Here is a 15,925-nt window from a genome sequence, read left to right as displayed (position 1 = left end):
AATGCAATAAATACCTATCTGAGCTTGGACTAGAACTCAACTCAGGTCTTGCTACCAACTCATTGCATTTTAAGGTTTCTTTTCTCTTAGAAGTTGGGTTTCAGAGTATTGTTCTACTAATTCAGAGTCAAGTATGGTTTCTTCTTTAATATGACAATGGTGCCCCAGCCCTGGTGTGTATAGGATTCAGTTACTGTTAACTTTTCTTGGAATTGTTTGTATATTCCAAAAATAACACTTAGTGCTTCATACATGAATAATGCTTAGTTTTATCTGGAAAGTACTGGTTGAAAGGTTTAATGTAGGGGCAGAGCAGATATGGTAAGGGCAATGTGAATTTAAACAGTCTGTGGCAGGGCAGTGTTAAGATAAATTAGTGACACCTGCTACTCTAATGGCCAGCCCAGTAGCCCACTTGGGTCACAGCATTAAATCCCTGTCACAACCCTAGGCTAGAATTTGACACTGTCGGACAGTAGGCACTCTAATGACCAGCCTAAAGAAAGCTGACTTAAAATCAGCTGTCGATTCATTGTCCCGTAGTTGCAGATGGCAAGGAGCATGATCAGAGAGAAAGGAGAGTTTAGCTTGGGGGCAACAAGTCAGTCTTCAGTTAAGGAGCTCCGTTCAAAAGTAGGTTCAATTTAACCTCCTGGTTTCTGCTTCACCGCAATTAATATTCTGCAAGCAAGGCTGGTTGGATGACTTTAAGACAAAGAGAATAAAAATATGACAAGGACTTAATTTTAGACACTGGCAAACAAGGACACAGCACTATATTTTGGAGAATTGATTCAGGGTGCTATAGAGTGATGTATTTTTGCCTCAGAGGAGTGGAAAACCAGTTCCCAAGAAAGATGTGTTCTCCATCTGCCCTTATTTGGCTCTGCCCTCTGGGACCGATCTATAGATGGAGTTTCCAGGCTCTCAGAAGCTGAGAGTGTCTCCAGTCTGTCAATTGAGCCCATTGTTCTTAGCTCTGCCACACACCATAAACCTCTTTTCTCTGAACTGAAAGAGTTCTCTTTGTGCTTAGATCAGCCAAAGATCAAGATGCAGCAGTATAAACAAGAAACATTTTCTTACAGCATCAGTTGTACTGTTTTTCCTATCTTCAGGGTCAGTACTGAGTGCAGTTATGCAGGGTGTGGAAGCTGCGGCTTTGGCCAGAGCAACATTCATTCATTCACTAATTCAGTCTACAGATATTTATTGGGCACTTACTAAGCTTTGTGCTAAACCCTGGGAGTTTCAAGTTTGGGGGTGATGTGGGTAGAAAGGGGATAAAGATATGATCTCAAGGATCTCACTCAGCCTCAGCCATAGCGGAGAAGAGTTCCAGGGTGGAGCAGAGTGGAGGCAGGGAGCATGCAAGAAGCAGTCCAACTGGCCGACTGCAGTGGGCATCTGAATTCTCCCCTCAGTATGTGGGAGAGGTCATGGTTAAGGGCCATGACTTCACGTGGCTCTGGTTTTCTAGGGCCCTGATAAAAACAAAACTTCAATTTAGAGTCCTGACAACTTGTGACTTGCTCTCTATGTCACCCTGCTCCTGGCCTTACATGTGACAGTATTTATGTACACACTGTCACAATGCATGTGCGTGCTTCCACCCACTCAGTCATCTGGGGAGTCAGAGGGCACGCAGATCAGGATTTATATAAACACAGGCTATTCAGCCTGCTTTTTTTTCCATCCAGGCTAAATCTGAGAAGCCATGAGGGTAATAATATAAGACATAAGGTACTTCTCTCTTTGATTTTTCATACTGTGAGCACAGATAATGTGTCTATTTTGACATTCATGGTTAGCTTGATGAATATTAAGTAACAGAGGGAAGAAATATTCATTCTTTTTTTATTCCTCTTTTTTTATTGTGGTAAAATATACATAAATAATATTTATTTTAACCATTTATAAATATGCAGTTCAGTGGCATTAAATACAGTCACAGTGTTGTGTAACCATCACCACTGTCTATAACCAAAACTTTTTCATCATCCTCAACAAAAACTCTGTAACCGTCCAACAGTAACAGCCCCATTTTCCCTCCCACCAGCCCTTAGTAACCTCTATTCTATTTTCTGTCTCTATGAATTTGCCTATTCTAGGTACCTCGTGTAAGTAGAATCTACAATATTTGTCCTTCTATGTCTGGCTTATTTCACTAAACATAGTGTTTTCAAGGTTCATCCATGTTATAGCATGTAATAAAATGCCATTCCTTTTTTGGCTTAGTAAATCCCACTGTGTAAGAAATATTCATTCTTACATTAAAAAAATCATACTTGGCCTTTTTCTACATCAATAAGCAGGTAAGGAGTTCAAGTCAACATCTATAAATTGGGAAAGATTTTCCATGTCCACTCTGAAGCAAGCAAAAAGCTTTTCACAATTTTTATTGTCCTGGAAACTTTGGTGTCTATGTGTTCCTGCTCTGGAACTCCTTGAATTGATCAAATTTATTCCAAAGGAAAGAAAAGTAAGATAAAGTAATGAGTGTTTTCCACATCATGAAATAATCAAAGGAAATCCAACCTCAACATTATTCAAACCTTCAACAAATATTTATTTAACAAATTCTCTGTGCCGAGTGTTATGTTAGATGATGGTAATAGCTGTGACTAAAACAGAGACAGTCTCTGCCCTCAGAGAACTCAACTAAAGACAAAAAGCGTTAGGGAGGGAGACTGGAAGTGTGGTAAAGAATGAGACTAACATCCTATGACAGAAAAGGTGGAAAAAACAGAATCAGGGAGAAACTTGTACAGTCCCATGAGAAACAGAGTCAAGTAAAAGAAGATGGAGACATGTGACTCTGTGTCTAGAGAAAGAGGCCTGACATGCTATGGTATTTAGGGTTGAAAAATGTTAAAAGGCCTTCTACTGTTTTGTTCACCAACATGGACAGTAGGCCAGCTCTGGGCTCTGAAGGAACTACATTAATTGATACTCCATGTATTACGTGAAGCTCTACCTTTCAAACATGAAAAGGGAAAAACCACAAAGTTGGGTTCTGAGGGTTACAACATTAGAACCAAACAAGTGAGCTGATACTTTCAAATTTATAGGTGGCTCTAGATTTTTTTAATATTTTTTTCTGATTAAGTTCTTTTTTAAAAAAAATTTTATTTGAAATATAGTTGAGGTACAGTAATATTATATAAGTTACACATGTACAATATAGTGATTCACAATTTTTAAAGGTTATACTCCACTTATAGTTATTATAAAATATTGGTTAAATTCCCCGTGTTGTACAATATATCCTTGTAGTTTATTTTATACAGAATAATTTGTACCTGTTAATCCCCTATCCCTATATTGCCCCTCCCCACCCACCACTGGTAACCACTAGCTTGTTCTCTATATCTGTGAGTCTGCTTCTTTTTTGTTATATTTAGTAGTTTGTTGTATTTTTTAGATCCCACATATAAGTGATATCATACAGTATTTGTCTTTCTCTGAATGACTTATTTCACTTAGCATAATGTTTCCAAGTCCATCCATGTTGTTGCAAATGGCAAAATTTTGTTATTTTTTATGGCTGAGTAGTATTCCATTGTATATATATACCACATCTTTATCCATTCATCTGTTGATGGACACTTAGGTTGCATCCATATCTTGACAATTGTAAATAATGCTGCTATGAACATAGGGGTGCATGTATTTTTTCAAGTTAGTGTTTTTGTTTTTTTTCAGGTATATACCCAGGAGTGGAATTGCTGGGTCATATGGTAGCTCTATTTTTAGGTTTTTGAGAAACTTCCATACTGTTTTCCACAGTGCCTACACCAATTTACAATCCCACCAAGAGTAGACGAGGGTTCCCTTTTCCCCACATCCTCACTAGGTAGCTCTAATTTTATTTGATGACTTGAGCTCACATGTAGAACAGCTTAAAAAAAAAGAAGGGAATTGTGGCCCTTGCAATCAAAGCTCTCTTCCATGCCCGCAAATGTACTAGGTATGAATCTGGTGAAATCTTATTTGATTTAAAATGTGAAATCAGCCCACATTAACAAAAAATGCGAACATAAACATAAATATTCTTCTGTTTGCAGATGATATTATCACAAGCTACGAGTGATCTTAGTAAACAAATGTCTCAGCTAATTATTTCTAGAAAGAAAGTTTACATATCAGTAAACAAATTTGTCACTTTCAGTAGATGCTCCCAACTTCTTGTTGGTGAATAGTGTCAATAATTCCATAAAGCAAGTACTTGAGGATATATTCTGCAGCTAGTATATTTGGTAGGACACACAAATAAATTACATTTCTCAAAGTCAGGCAGTTTATGGGTGCTTACTGAGTTTGTGGTGTGTGTGTGTGTGTTGTTTGTTTGTTTCTTTGCTTTTAGTAGCTGAGGTGGTTATAGCCACTTTCAAATACTTCCGGATTAAAATTTTTTTAAATGTCACATTTTATGACATGGTTTTTTTTGTTTTGTTTTGTTTTTTTGTGGTACGCGGGCCTCTCACTGTTGTGGCCTCTCCCATTGCGGAGCACAGGCTCCGGACGCGCAGGCTCAGCGGCCATGGCTCACGGGCCCCGCCGCTCCACGGCATGTGGGATTCTCCCGGACCGGGGCACGAACCTGTGTCCCCTGCATCGGCAGGCAGACTCTCAACCACTGTGCCACCAGGGAAGCCACATGACATGGGTTTTTTTTTTTTTTTTTTTTTTTTTGCGGTAGGCGGGCCTCTCACTGTTGTGGCCTCTCCCCTTGCAGAGCACAGGCTCCGGATGCGCAGGCTCAGCAGCCATGGCTCACGGGCCTAGCCGCTCTGCGGCATGTGGGATCTTCCCAGACCGGGGCACGAACCCATGTCCCCTGCATCGGCAGGCGGACTCTCAACCACTGCGCCACCAGGGAAGCCCGACATGGGGTTTTGATGGCCTGTTTGTCTCAGTGTTAAAGAAGACCCAAAATAACCATCTGAAAAAGGATCTTGGCCCAGTCCACAGGCAGCCACACCTCCAACAGTAATAGATACACTTTACTAAGCCCTCTACAAAGTATTTTCGAAGTCTTATATCATTTAATCCTCACATCAGTCCTATGAGGCAGCAGCAGCTATTATCCGTCAACTCCAGACTGGAGCAATGCACCATTACTGGTCACATCAGTTTGAATTTGAGGATGGCCAGTCTATCTCAGTTCAGCTGACTGCGAAAGCTGCAGAGCTGAGCTGCATCCAGGTGCTTGTCAGGGAGCAGAACATTAGTCATTACAGCTCAGTCCCTACCAGAAACTCCACTCAGAGAAATAGTAGTTATGAAGGACAACCTGCAGGGAGTGTAGTCCATTCATCCCCTAGTCATCTCCACATATTTTTGATTGTGCAATCCTATAGTAAAACATACCCACCTTCCCCCTGCCCCATGACCTTGCTGCTCCAAGTGTGGTCTGAGAACAAGCAATATCAGGATCACCCGGGAGCTAGTTAGAAATGTGGACTCTCAGGCCCTGCCCTAGAATTACTGAATCAGATGCCGAACTTTAACAAGATCTTAGAATGATGTGTGTACACACTAAAATTTGAGAAGATTTTCTGAATGCAATCATATAAAAAGGTATTAAAATGTATCAATATAATACACTTATCTTTTATCTTTTTTTTACTTGACCAGAAGAAACTTTCATAATTTACCAAAAGTAGAAAGTTAACAGACCACATTCTTTCATCATAATCCAATAAAACTAAGAATAAACAATGAAAAGTGGACCCAAAATGATTTTTTTATAAATTGAGGAATGCTTATAAGTAATCCCTTAACTAAATAAGAAATCATAACTAAAAAAAAAAAAAACCCAAATTTTCTCAAATGTAATAACAAAGAAAAGATTTCATTCCCGAAACTCCATACTGAATAACACTCTTTTTCAAACTTAGGTTTCTAGAAAATTGTATAGCTGTACACAATATTATCTTTAATTTTGAGAAAAGACCCAAATCAAATGAACAAAGTATATAACCTCAGACATGAGAAAAAGAAAAACAAAGTAAAACAAATGAAAGTAGGAGGTAGGTATTAAGATAAAAGCTTATGTTGATTCACTAGAAAACAGAGAGACTTGAAAATATAAATGAAACCAAAAGTTGGTATCTGAAAAGACTAATAGAATAGATATTTCCCTGCTGATTCTGATTAAATAAAAAGAAAGAAGGCAACATTATACCATGTTAGTAACAAGAAAGGAGATACAAAGATGGAAGAGATTAAAAATATTAGAGATGATTATGTACAACAATCTGGCAATTTATTATAAAATCTTGAGAACACAGAATGTCTCCTCTTAAAATATAAAGTTCTGAAATGGACCCAAGAAGAGGTAGAAAACTGGAACAATCACAGAATAGACAGAAATGGTGATTACAGAACTACTATTGAAAAGAAACGAGGCTCAAATGATCTCACAGCTGAGATCAATATAGTGGAACTGATACTACGTGTAATACACTTATCTTTAAAAAATTAATGTGATATTTGTGTACTGCCTTACTAATATATTATACACATTATAAAGCATGCAAAACAGAACATTTAAAGTATGAGATAAATATGAAATAATATTTTGAAATAAAATTTATTTGATTATATATGTAAATCTATCTCTTATTTGAAACATATTATTATAAATATTTTAGCGAGAACAATGTGATTGAATATGCCTCCTTAATTTTGAAGTGATGGTTTAACATTTTGGAATATGGAGTTCAGTTTAAACTAAGGCTTGGCTCCAATGAACGTCATAGCTAGAAACGATATCTCACAAAGATTCATAGATCTAAATGGCTGCAGTATGACATTAGCTGTGCTCAGTAAATCCTGTTACTAACTTTTCATTTACGCAAAGGTTTTTATTAAAATTTGGCTATTAAATTTCCACTCTCCCTGACATCAATCAGTGGCTCTTGCACATTAAAATGTTTTTACAAACCAGTTCAAGCTATTGGAGAAGACTCTTTTAGGCAAGTTTATAACGTCCCATTACAGTTTTTCTTACAACTGTGCAAATAGTGACACACTTAGCTCTCAGCAACAAAATTACAAGATGATGAAAACATCTTCAAATATCTGTTATCAGAATGCTCTCTCAGGCTTCCCTGGTGGCGCAGTAGTTGAGAGTCCGCCTGCCGATACAGGGGACACGGGTTCGTGCCCTAGCCCGGGAAGATCCCACATGCTGCAGAGCGGCTGGGCTCGTGAGCCATGGCCGCTGAGCCTGCGCGTCCGGAGCCTGTGCTCTGCAACGGGAGAGGCCACAACAGTGAGAGGCCCGCGTACCGCCCCCCCCCCAAAAAAAAGCTCTCTCTATGACCTATTCCTTTGAAAAATACTTCCTTTCTCACCCATTGTTAAAAAGGCATGTTTCCTTGACAGACTGAGTGATGACATCAGAGTCAATCTTTATGTTAGATATTAATGAAACAGTTTCTTTCTTCTTTTAAGATTAAAAATTAATATAAACACTAGTTCTAATGGATCATGTTGCAGTCTCATGGAGTACACAAATCCCACATTAGAGACCAAACTCTGTAGCAGTTTTTCCAAACCATTTTGAGTATGAAAATCTCTTTCTAAAGTAAAACATTTTCTCACGCCTCCACCATGATAGTGGCTGTACTTTTACCATCAATTGTTTGAGAAAACATTTACAATTTACTATTAATTTAATAACACTCTTTTTTTCATGTAAAGAGTTTCGCTTTTTTACTTCTTTTTAAAATTGAAGTATAGTTGATTTACAATGTTGTGTTAGTTTCAGGTGTACAGCAAAGTGATTCAGTTATACATATCCATATATACATATCTATATCTATATCTATATATTCTTTTTCAGATTCTTTTCCACTGTTGGTTATTACAAGATATTGAATATATTTCCCTGTGCTATACAGTAGGTCCTTGTTGTTTATCTATTTTATATATAGTGTTGTGTACCTGTTAATCCCAAACTCCTAATTTATCCCTCCCTCCCCCCCCTTTTCCCTTTGGTAAACATCAGTTTGTTTCTATATTTGTGAGTTTGTTTCTGTTTTGTAAATAAATTCACTTGTATCATTTTTTTAAATTCCACATATAAGTGATAGTGTATAATATTTGTCTTTCTCTGTCTGACTTCACTTAGTATGATAATCTCTAGGTCCATCCATGCTGCTGCAAATGGCATTGTTTCATTCTTTTTTATGGCTGAGCAATATTCCATTATATATATATGTGTATATATATATGTGTGTGTCTATGTATATATATATATATATATATATATGTACATATACATATATATATATATCTCACATCTTCTTTATCCATTCATCTGTTGATGGACATTTAGGTTGTTTCCATGTCTTGGTTATTGTAAATAGTGCTGCTGTGAACATTGGGGTTCATGTATCTTTTCAAATTAGATTTTTCGTCTTTTCTGGATACATTCTCAGGAGTGGGATTGCTGGATCATATGGTAACTCTATTTTTAGTTTTTTAAGAAAACTCCATACTGAATAACACTCTTTTAAAATGTTTTCTTATAGAAAATTTCAAAGATACACGGAAGTAGAGAATGTTGCAATCGACTCCACATATCCTTTACTCAACTTCAACAACGATCAACATTCAATAACACCTTAAAATGAGCTTTTATTTTATTGCTGTCCACATGCATGAAGACATTCATTTATTCTACTGACAATTCTTGGTGTTCAGATGGATACGGTGACTCCTTGCATAAATGCTGCCATTTTCTGCCCCACCTGCATGTGGACAGACAAGCAAAACTTTGAGAACTGGTTCAGTCTAGAGTCTAAAATCTCTTTGTGATTTAAACCAGACCAAGAGGTGACAATATACTTGAATCACTTCATATTGGCCCCCACAGAATTACTTTTAATGAATTGCTCTGCTTTGTGCTGTCAGTGACCTATATTAAGCGGCATTTTTAAAAAGCAGTCCTTTACAACAGTGACTATGTTTTCTATGGGCATGTTTTTGTGGGTGTCATTCATTATACTATATGTATCCAGAAGGCTACAGTGGTGACATTTCTCTGTAATCTCTGTATCAAAAACGGCTGTGCTTTATTTGAGTGGTGGAGTAAGGTAAACTCATTAAGATTACTGATGTCGTTGTGTTTTGGATGTTTTTCTGGAGCACATTCAAGCACTTTAGTAATTTAATCCATTTCTGAGTTGTTGAAACCATTCCAAAACAGCCTCTTGCTTTGTTGGGTTCTCTTTGTTTTTCTCTTTCCCCTCTGGAGGTGCACAGGGTGGTCAGGATTGAAAGACGAAGAAATAAACAGTTCTAGGTCTGTTTTTTTTCCCCCAGCCTCCACTTCAAACTCCAGAATACAGAAACCTTTAAAAGACTGGGCTTAGATGTGGTTTTGGAGTGAGTTAATACATGGGTTCTATGGTGAAATAACATCTCTCAACCAGACCTGGGCAGATTTGATACTCCAACCCTAATAAGAACTCCAGGCTCTTTGTCATTTTTAATACGTCATCCTGGAATGTACTCTGTTTGGCAAACCCTTCTAGAAATAGATATAAATTTGAATTAAAATGGCTCCATGCCCAAAGCTTTTACTTTCACAGGTTAGAAAGGCTTTTATAGTGTTCATTACCCTCCTTCTAATAAGATCACTACAATAGACGAAGCTGACTGGCTGGGGGCCGTGGAGGGTGCTTTGGCAAAGCCAAGAAAGAGCAATTAACCCAGTGTGGGAGGTTGGAAATAGCTGCCCTATTTGGTCTGGGGAGGGGGGAAGGGAGCCTTGTGGCTGGACGGTATGGGAGAGAATGACCAGAAATGAGTGAAATAAAAGTCCCCTCAGGCTGAAGTGTGGAGAATGGATTCACCTATCCTCTTCCCACCATTCCACACTCTTTTCCCCTCTCATACCTATCTTCCCCTGCCTGGGCTACAGACAGGTGACAGATCCACGGATGCCAGTGGGAAGCATTGCAGTCTGGGCATGGAGAAGCTGTGCTTCCACCGCACTCACCCTCACTTACACTCACACTCACAGTGACACTCCTGCCCTGCTGCAGCTGGGTCAAGTCTGGTGCACGGGAAGAGGAGGCCTGGTCCCCAGGGCTTCAGTAAAAAAAAAAAAAAGATATAAAAAAGATCTTAATGCAATTTAATTTTTAAAGGCATATGCCATACATTTTTAGGGAAAGATGATGAAATAAAGTAAAATAAAAGAAGTAATACTTTTCAGTGCTAAAATATCTGGAAATTATTGCTTTAAAACAGGGTTACCGAAAGAGTGGATCCGTTATAGGCTCTGCCTCATTCCCTCCACCTCTGCCTTCCTGGGCTTACAGTTGGGTACAATGATGTCTCTAGGAGTGGGTTTTGCTGTGACCCCTATGTTGATATTCATGGCCCTTCCTCCATTCCTGCACCCCATTCTTCCAGCCTGAGTACTCACCTTGTACATCATATATAGTAGGATTGTCCCCATTTTGGATTGCTACAACTGTCACTTATAACTCTAGTCCCTTCCTAGCAGTGTGGCTCAGAGTTGCCCTTACCAGTTGGTCTGCCACCTTCTCAGGTACCCTGTTTCTGTTAAACAGTGACAGGTATTCTAATGGCCACTGGCAAACCTGCCTGAACCTCTCTAGATTTGTTTGCTATTTTCTGCACTCTGTTCACCCTACTGGAGTACAAATAAATTACCTGCTTCACCAGACAATTCTGTAATATGAATAACAACCTGGAAATATAATAACAGCAAGCACATATAACTTCTGCTGTGTGCTAGTGTTATTCTTAGTGCTCTGCAGATATTAACTCATGCAAGCTTCATAACAACTCAGAGGTCAGTACTATTATTATCAATGATAAAGTTGAAGAAACTGAAGCACAGATGTAGGTTAAGTACATTGCCCAAAGTTACAAGCTGATAAATGGTGGAACTAAGAATTTTTAACCACTTTATTGAGGTATGACTGACATACAAAAAGAAGTAGATATTTAATATATTACAACTTGATGTGTTTAGAAATAAGTATACCTTGTGGAACCATCAACACTATCAATGCCATAAACTTAGCCATCACCTCCAGAAGTTTCCTCTGTCCCCTTTGTTTTGCTTTGTTTTTCCTTTTGCAGTAAGAACAATTAACCTAAGATCTAACTTCCTAGCAAAATTTTAAGTATACAATCCAGCACTTTTAATCATAGGCCCTATGTTGTAAAGTAGATCTCCAGAACTTATTTATTTTGTATAACTGAAACTCTGTAGCCTGACCAACACCTCCCCATTTCCCCCTCCCCACCCCCCAGCCCCTGGGAGATCAGCTCCGTACTTTGTGACCACTAGAGGGGTGGGATAGGAAGGGTGGGAGGGTGGGAGATGCAAGAGGAAAGAGATATGGGGATATATGTATATGTATAACTGATTCACTTTGTTATAAAGCAGAAATTAACATACCATTGTAAAGCAATTATACTCCAATAAAATAAAAAAATAAAAAAAATAAACAGCTAAAAAATACGTACTACATAAAGCACTAGCACATAATTTAAGGGGATGCCAGCATGCTTAAAGACTATTAAATACATTAGAGTGGGTGCCTGGGGTAGGAGAGGGAAATGGGAGTAGGAATCATGGAAGAAGGAAAAATAGAGAGACAGGGAGAGAAAGAGAGGCCTTGCCCAGAATGATGACAAAACTTTACTAAGAATTGAGGAGTATGATCAACTCAATTCTCAGCCACCCGAGGTCCAAATTAAACAAATAAATAGTTGCCCTGCAATGGAATCCTTTGCTTTTGAGGATGCTTATAATTTTTCTGGTTGGATATATAGAGTGTCTGATATATGTCAAGGGTAAGTAAAATATAGTAGGTGGCTGTATAGGAATGAACCGTAATGTATGCAGCCTTTGCTTTACTGGGAAATGACTAGGCTTTTCTTTGCTTCTTCTTTTCTTTGCAGTTAGATGTGAAAATAAATCCATACCCCAGGCTACCAGTGTGCAATAGATTACTTTTTAACAATCTTATGGAGATATAATCCACAGAAAAAAAACTGACCCATTTAAAGTGTACAATTCATTGCGTATTAGTGTGTTCACAGAGTTGTGCAACCATCACCACAATCAATTTTAGAACATTTGCATCACCCCCAAAAGAAATTCCATGCCCATTAGCAGTCACTTCCCATTCTCTCACCCCTAGCCTTCCAGCCTCAGGCAACCACTAATCTACTTTCTGTCTCTAAAAATTTGTCCATTCTTGATAGTCCATATAAATAGTATCATACAATATGTGGTTGTTTGTGGTTTGCTTCTTTCCCTTAGCATAATATTTTTGACGTTCATCCATGTTGTAGCATATATCAGTATTTTGTTCTTTTTTGGCCAATAAAATATCTTCCAATTGCTAAGTAATATATCCAATTACCAAATAATATATATTCCATTGTATGGATATACCACATTTTATCCATTCTTTAGTTAATGGATATTTGGGTTTTTTCCACTTTTTGGCTAGTATGAGTAATGCTGCAATAAACATTACTGTGCAAGTGTTTGTGAGAACATATGTTTTCAATTCTTTTGGGTACATACGTAGCAGTAGAATTGCTGAATCATGTGGTAATGCTATATTTAACTTTTTGAGGAACTGCCAGATTGTTTTCCACAGTGGCTGGAACATTCTATAATCCCAACAGCAATGTATCAATGTTCCGATTTCTCCACATCCTTGCCAAAACTTGTTATTATTTGAGTTGTTGATTATAGCTATCTTAGTGGGTGTGAAGTGGTATCTCATTATGGTTTGATTTGAATTCCCCTGATGACTAATAATGAGCATTTTTTCATGTGTCTGTTGTATGTTATATTTATTGGCCATTTGCATATCTTTGGATAAATAGCTATTCAGATCCTTTGCCCATTTTTAAATTGGATTATTTGGGGTTGTCTTTTTATTATGAAGTTGTAAGAGTACTTTATATATTCTAGCTACAAATCCCTTATCGCATACATGATTTTCAAATATTTTCTCCCATTCTGAGTTGCGTTTTCACTTTCTTGATGGTAGTTTTGAAGCAAAAAAGTATTTAGTTTTGAAGAATTTCTGATTTATTTTTTCCTTTTTTGCTCTTGATTTTGTTATCATATCTAAGAATCCATGGTATAATCCAAGGTCACAGATTTTCACCTATGTTTCCTCGTAAGAGTTTTATAGTTTTAACTCTTTTGTTTAGGTCTATGTTCCATTTTGAATTAATTTTTGTATGTTGTGTGAGGCAGAGGGGTGCAACTCCATTATTTTCTATGTGGATATCCAGTTGTCCCAGCACTATTTGTTGAAAAGACAATTCTTTCCCTATTAAATTATCCTGGCACCCCTCTTGAAAACCAATTGACCTCAAATGTAGGGATTTATTTCTGGGCTCTCAATTCTATCCCATTGATCTATACATCTATTGTTATGTCATTATCACACTGTCTTGATTACTATAACTTTGTAGTAAGTTTTGAAATTTGGGAGTATGAGTCATTCAACTTTGTTCTCCTTTTTCAAGTTAGTTATTCTGCGTCCTGTGTACTTCCATATCAATTGAAGCACCAACTTGCCAATCTTTGCAAAGAAGCCAGCTGGGATTTTGCTGGAATTGTGTTGATTCTGTAGATCAATTTGGGAAGTATTGCCATCTTAACGATATTAAGTCTTCCAATTCATGAACACAGGATGTTTTTAATTTCTTTCAATGACGTTTTGTATTTTTCAGTGAACAAGTCTTGGACTTTCTTGTCAAATTTTTTTCTTAGCATTTTATTCTTTTTGATGCTATTATAAATGAAATTGTCTTAATTTCCTTTTTGGGTTGTTCACTGCTAGTATGTGGAAATACAACTGATTTTTGTGTATTGATCTTGTAACTTGCAACTTTGTTGGACTTTTTAAACTCTAATAGTTTTTTGGGCTTTCTGTAAAATTTTAAATATATAATATTACATCATTTGTGAATAGAGATAATATTAATTCTTCTTTTCCAATGTGGAAGACTTTTGTTTCTAGTTCTTGCCTAATTGTCTTGGTTAGAACTTCCATTACCGTAATGCATAAAAGTGGAGAGAGAGGACATCTTGTCTTATTCCTGATCACAGGGGGAAAGCATTCAGTCTTTCCTCTTTAGGCATGATGTTAGCTGTAGATTTTTCACAGATACCTTTTATCAGGTTGAGGAAGTTCCCTGGTATTCCAAGTTTGTTGTGTGTGTGCACATGTGTGTCTGTGTTTTATCATAAAAGAGTGTTCAGTTTTGTCTTCTATTAAAGTGATCATGTGTCTTTTTTACTTTATTCTATTAATGTAGTGTGTCACAATGATTGGTTTTTGTATGTTGAACCAGCCTGTCATTCCTGAGATAAATCCCAGTTGGCATATAATCATTTTTACATGTTGCTTGACACAGTTTGTTGGTATTTTGTTGAGGTTGTTTTCTTCTATATTTATAAGGGTTATTGGTCTGTATTTTCTCTTCTCATGATGTCTTTATCTGACTTTGGTATCAGGGTAGTAATACAGGTCTCATAGAATGAGTTGGGAAGTGTCCCTTCCTCCTCTATTTTGAGGATAATTTGTGAATGATTGGTGTTAATTCTTTTTCAAAGTTTAGTGGAATTCATTAGTGCAGCCATCTGGTCCTGGGCTTTTCTTTGTGAGAAGTTTTTTTTTTTTTTTTTTTGCGGTACGTGGGCCTCTCACTGTTGTGGCCTCCCCCGCTGTGAAGCACAGGCTCCAGATGTGCAGCCTCAGCAGCCATGGCTCACGGGCCCAGCCGCTCCGCGGCATGTGGGATCCTCCCAGACTGGGGCACGAACCCGTATCCCCTGCATCGGCAGGCAGACTCTCAACCACTGCGCCACCAGGGAGGCCCATGTGAGAAGTTTTTTGATTACTAATTCAATCTCTTTGCCTGTTATAGATTTATTCAGATTTTCTATTCCTGAGTCTGTTTCAGCAGTGTGTGCCTTTCTAGAAATGTGTCCATCACATCTAAATTATTGACTTAGAGTTGGTCATAGTTTCCTCTATAATCTTTTAAAGCTTTCTATAAGACTATGTTTGGTTCCTGATTTTAATAAATTGAGCCTTTGCTCTTTTATTCTTGGTCAGTGTACCTAAAGTTTGGTCAGCTTTTTCGATCTTTTCAAAGAACCAACTTTTTGATTTCATTGATTTTGTTGTTTTTCTACTCTCAATTTCATTTATTTACACTCTAATCTTTGTTATTTCCTTTCTTTTGGTTGTTTTGTTTTTCATTTACTCTTTCTGGTTTCTTAAGTGAAAGTTAAGCTACTGATTTGAGAGCTTGCTTCTTTTAATATAGGTGTTTACAGCTATAAATTTCCCTCTAAGCACTGCTTTTACTGCATTCCCTAAGTTCAGGCATGTCATACTTTCATTTTCCCTCATCTTGAAGTATTTTCTAATTTTCCTGTGATTTCTCCTTTTATCTATTGGTTATTTAGGTGAGTAGTATTTAATTTCCACATCTTTGTGAATTTCCCAAATTTTCTTCTGTTGTTGATTTCTAATGCCATTCTGCTGTGGTCAGAGAAACATTCTTTGCATAATTCCACTACTTTTAAATTTGTTGAGACTTTTGTGTAATTGTGTAACATGTGATCTATCCTGAAAAATGTTCCTTGTGCACTGGAGAAGAATATGTATTCTGCTGTTTTGGATCAAGTTTTCTATAGATGCTTGTTAGGTCTATTTGGTCTATAGTGTCATTCCAGTTTTCTATCTCTTTACTGATCACTTGTCTAGTTGTTCTATCTATTGTTGAAAGTCAAGTATTGAAGTCCTCTGGGATTATTGTTAAATTGTTTATTTCTTCCTTCAATTCTGTCAGTTTTTTGCATCATGTATTTTGGGGC

This window comes from Mesoplodon bidens, assembly GCF_964165515.1.
Source record: "Mesoplodon bidens genome assembly, chromosome: X".
In the NCBI taxonomy this organism is placed as follows: domain Eukaryota; kingdom Metazoa; phylum Chordata; class Mammalia; order Artiodactyla; family Ziphiidae; genus Mesoplodon; species Mesoplodon bidens.
The sequence above is the reverse complement of the archived record's forward strand: the minus strand, read 5'-3'. Positions refer to the sequence as shown.